The sequence below is a fragment of the Nomia melanderi genome, unplaced genomic scaffold, assembly GCF_051020985.1.
Source record: "Nomia melanderi isolate GNS246 unplaced genomic scaffold, iyNomMela1 scaffold0619, whole genome shotgun sequence".
In the NCBI taxonomy this organism is placed as follows: Eukaryota; Metazoa; Arthropoda; class Insecta; order Hymenoptera; family Halictidae; genus Nomia; species Nomia melanderi.
This window is the reverse complement of record NW_027475733.1, coordinates 17,501-22,500: the sequence shown is the minus strand read 5'-3', so window position 1 is coordinate 22,500 and position 5,000 is coordinate 17,501. Positions and strand designations below refer to the sequence as shown.

At 52.1% G+C, this 5,000-nt stretch overlaps 1 pseudogene; it reads left to right on the top strand.

Annotated features, from left to right (window-relative positions):
• Window positions 1–5,000, top strand: part of LOC143176536 (large subunit ribosomal RNA) — a 9,121-nt pseudogene that overhangs the window by 1,934 nt on the left and 2,187 nt on the right.

Here is a 5,000-nt window from a genome sequence, read left to right as displayed (position 1 = left end):
AGGTGTTTTTTTATTTTATACACGATCAATACGAGAGAGAGAGACAAAAAGTACACACCCATCGGGCGAAAGGGAATCCGGTTTCTATTCCGGAACCCGGCAGCGGAACCGCATACCATTCGGGCCCTCGTAAGAGTGTTCGTCGGGGTAACCCAAAATGACCTGGAGACGCCGTCGGGAGATCCGGGGAGAGTTTTCTTTTCTGTATAAGCGTTCGAGTTCCCTGGAAACCTCTAGCAGGGAGATAGGGTTTGGAACGCGAAGAGCACCGCAGTTGCGGCGGTGTCCGGATCTTCCCCTCGGACCTTGAAAATCCAGGAGAGGGCCACGTGGAGGTGTCGCGCCGGTTCGTACCCATATCCGCAGCAGGTCTCCAAGGTAAAGAGCCTCTAGTCGATAGATTAATGTAGGTAAGGGAAGTCGGCAAATTGGATCCGTAACTTCGGAATAAGGATTGGCTCTGAGGAGCGGGGCGTGTCGGGCTTGGTCGGGAAGCGGGTCTGGCTGACGTGCCGGGCCTGGGCGAGGTGAACATGTACGGCAACGTGCAGGGATCCGAGCTCGGTCCCGAGCCTTGGCCTCCCGCGGATCTTCCTTGCTGCGAGGCTTTCGCGTAGCGTTCGTCCTCTTCGGCCGCCATTCAACGCTCAGCTCAGAACTGGCACGGACTAGGGGAATCCGACTGTCTAATTAAAACAAAGCATTGCGATGGCCCCCGCGGGTGTTGACGCAATGTGATTTCTGCCCAGTGCTCTGAATGTCAACGTGAAGAAATTCAAAAAAGCGCGGGTAAACGGCGGGAGTAACTATGACTCTCTTAAGGTAGCCAAATGCCTCGTCATCTAATTAGTGACGCGCATGAATGGATTAACGAGATTCCCTCTGTCCCTATCTACTGGGGTATACAGGTGCACAGCTTCATTCTGGCACAGCCAACCTCTCCTCCACGTGGTGTACCCTGGGAAACTTTCGAGTTTGCCAACGAGGCTCTGGCGCGACTCTCCTGCGAGCGTCCGGGCGGTATTTTATGCCGTACGGACCGCGGAGTCGTCAAATACCGTAGCCGGTATGTCTAGCAACGACCCACTGGGGACATCCACCCAGTGGTACGCGAAGCATAACCGGTCGGGGGGCTTGCCTTAACCGGCCGGTCCACGAGGAGATAAACCTCTCTAATAAATCCGAAACCTTAAGTTATGGTGCGCGGCGAAGGGGTGCGGGCCGTCCTTGCGATGGTCCGTGGTTGGTGGGTGCACCAACCCTTAGCGGCCAACCTCGAGGCACCTGGCGAACCTCGTTGTATTCAGCCTTCCCTCCTGGAAAGGGCGTCACCCGGGAGGGTGACTTTATTTCGTCCCAACTCGTGGGAACAACATGGCAAAACCTAAAAACAAAAACAAACAAACTAACATATGGCCGAATGAGGAGGTCTTTAAGGGCCTAATTGAGAGCGAGGAGACCCTGGTATCTGAAGGGGAGGATTCACCCCTCCCTGACACTATCAGGATTGATCTGGATGGCTTCCTTGCGGGGCCAAGCCGGAAAAGAAGGATACAGAAGCCGGAAGGTTCCGAATCGGAATCCGGCGAAGAAGAGAGAAACAGGCAACCCAAAAGGCGGCCAAAGGGAAGAACGCCGTTTGAGCGGCTTACAAAGTGGGCTACGTTGGTACTGAATTCATTGCCACGCTATGGAATCAGCCAACAGATTATTGAAAGTGGAAACTTTGCCACCCTCCGTAGTGCATTGGACGATGCCTGGAAACAGATAGAGTCCGATGACACCTACGAGGATGTGCAAGGAAGAGAAAAAGAACTATCTGCGAAGCTTGAAAAAGCTGAGAAAGAAATAAAAGATCTCAAGGATCAGAGATCTGTAGCTTGTAAGAGGCTACATAAGAGGGTTGAGGATGCCGAAGGGCGGGCTCAATCTCTCTTGGAAGGAAAAGACACAGAAAGCGAGGAACTACATAAGAAGCTTGAAGAAGCCGAAAGGCTGATTCATGCTCTCTTAGGAGAAAGAGAGGCAGAGAGCGAGAAATTGCACAAGAAGCTTGAGGAAGCCGAAAGGCGGATTCAAGCCTTGGAAAAAGAGAAGGCATGTGCATGTGCCAAACCAAAGCCAAAGGCTTTGGGAAAGAAATCTTCCACGGCGGAAAGTACGCCAAAGAAGAAGGACATGGTCAAGTCCTACGCGACTGTGACCATGTCCAAGAAGGAACTAATAGAGAACCGACCGGCACGCAACGTCGTGACGGTCTACTTAAAAGACAATGACTCCGACTGGGAGCAAACGAGAAAGGCCATGGCGCGAGGCTATAGGCCAACACAAGAGAAACTGCAGGTAAAAGCAGTAAAGAAAATAAGCAAAGGAGGACTCCTCGTCGAAACGACGACGAAGGAAGGCCTCCAAAGCCTTATAAAGAATAAGCCCTTGCAAAGCTTGGGACTAAAGATCGGCATCCCGCCGAAGAAGAAACCAAAGATGGTAATCTACAACGTACCAGACTTTGACGAGAACCAATTGCTTTTTGCCCTAGGAAAGCAAAATGGCGAAGGGATATCGCCTGAAGTGATAAAAGAAATAAAGCCCCTGTTTAAGACAGGGAAAGGAAACCGCAAAAATTGGGTGATAGAAGTATCACCCAAAGCAAGGAAAGCACTCAAGGACAGAGGAAGGCTGTTCCTTGAGTGGCAAGTATGCCACGTACGTGATTACGTAGTGGCAGGGAGATGCTTCCGCTGTCAGGCGTTTGGCCACATAGCCAAACACTGCCGGGCGGTTGCAGATACATGCGGCCACTGCGCCCAAGAGGGACACTCCTTCAAGGAGTGTCCAAACACGAAAGAGAAGCCCTCCTGCATTAATTGCAAGAGGGCCCATAAGCCACATAGACACTCGTCCAGATCGGACGAGTGCCCAGCGTACAAGTACGCTATAGCGAACCTAATCCAGAAGACGGATTATGGAAACTAAATAACGAAAGATGGTGAGACTCCACCCAAACGACGGCGCGGGCATAACGACCTTATGGAAGTTATGTGTCGGGAGGGTGTGATCGCAACTTGTTGCGATCAAATCTCTTACAGAAGCTTGTCCTGTAAGCCCGCTAGAGACCGAATGCGACTCAGCCTCCTCGTGGTCCCCGCTGGTAACGTCCTGGACGGTAATATTCCGTCTCGGCGGGTATTATCGGACAGGGCGGCTAAATGAGTCGCGCCCCGCGAGGGGCGGTCTTCTCTTCTGGTGATCCTGCGGGTGAAGGAGAGGTTATTCCAAACACAGGCATCGTACAGGCGCCGGCTGTACGGTGCTCTCTTGGCGTGGGTCCGCCAGAGAAGTGGAGGCCCATCTGGCTTCTCGTTGTGACTTGTCACATGCCGATATGAGTTTAATCTCGAGGCGCGGCATGCCCTATTTTTTTAGGGCGGCGATGTACCACCTGTCCCTATCTACTGGGGTATACAGGTGCACAGCTTCATTCTGGCACAGCCAACCTCTCCTCCACGTGGTGTACCCTGGGAAACTTTCGAGTTTGCCAACGAGGCTCTGGCGCGACTCTCCTGCGAGCGTCCGGGCGGTATTTTATACCGTACGGACCGCGGAGTCGTCAAATACCGTAGCCGGTATGTCTAGCAACGACCCACTGGGGACATCCACCCAGTGGTACGCGAAGCATAACCGGTCGGGGGGCTTGCCTTAACCGGCCGGTCCGCGAGGAGATAAACCTCTCTAATAAATCCGAAACCTTAAGTTATGGTGCGCGGCGAAGGGGTGTGGGCCGTCCTTGCGATGGTCCGTGGTTGGTGGGTGCACCAACCCTTAGCGGCCAACCTCGAGGCACCTGGCGAACCTCGTTGTATTCAGCCTTCCCTCCTGGAAAGGGCGTCACCCGGGAGGGCGACTTCAATTCGTCCCAACTCGTGGGAAAAATATGGGAAGATCTAAAATTAAAAACAAACAAACAAGGAAGATGTCGAGTGATGAGGTCATTAAGGACCTGTTTGAGATAGAGGAGACCCTGGTATCTGAAGGGGAGGATTCACCCCTCCCCGACACTATCAGGATCGATCTGGATGGCTTCCTTGCGGGGCCAAGCCGGAAGAGAAGGATTCAGAAGCCGGAAGGTTCCGAATCGGAATCCGGCGAAGAAGTAAAGAGGCAACCCAAAAGGCGGCCAAAGGGGACAACGCCATTTGAGCGGCTCACAAAGTGGGCTACCCTAGTATTTAACACACTACCACGCTATGGCATCAGCCAACAAATTATGGAAAGTGGAAGTTTTGCCACCCTCCGTAGTGCATTGGACGATGCTTGGAAACAAATAGAGTCCGATGACACGAAGGAGGATGTACAAGAGAGAGAAAAGGAGTTGTCTAGCAAGCTCGACGAAGCTCTAAAGGAAATAAAAGATCTCAAGGATCAGAGATCTGTAGCCTGTAAGAGGCTACATGAGAGGATTGAGGACGCCGAAGGGCGGGCTCAATCTCTCTTAGTAGAGAAAGACACAGAAAGCGAGAAATTACATAAGAAGCTTGAAGAAGCCGAAAGGCGGATTCAAGCTCTCTTAGGAGAAAGAGAGACAGAGAGCGAGAAATTGCGCAAGAAGCTTGAGGAAGCCGAAAGGCGGATTCAAGCTTTGGAAAAAGAAAAGGCATGTGCATGTGCCGAACCAAAGCCAAAGGCTTTGGAAAAGAAATTGTCCACGGCGGTAAGTACGCCAAAGAGGAAGGACATGGTCAAGTCCTACGCGACTGTGACCATGTCTAAGAAAGAGATAATAGAGAAGGGTCCGACACGCCATGTCGTGACGGTCTACCTTAAAGACAATGACTCCGACTGGGAGCAAACGAGAAAGGCCATGACACAAGGCTTCAGGCCAACAAACGAGAAACTGCAGGTTAAGGCAGTGAAAAAGATAAGTAAAGGAGGCCTCCTCGTCGAAACGGCGACGAAGGAAGGCCTACAGAGGCTCATAAATAATAAGCCCTTGCAAAGCT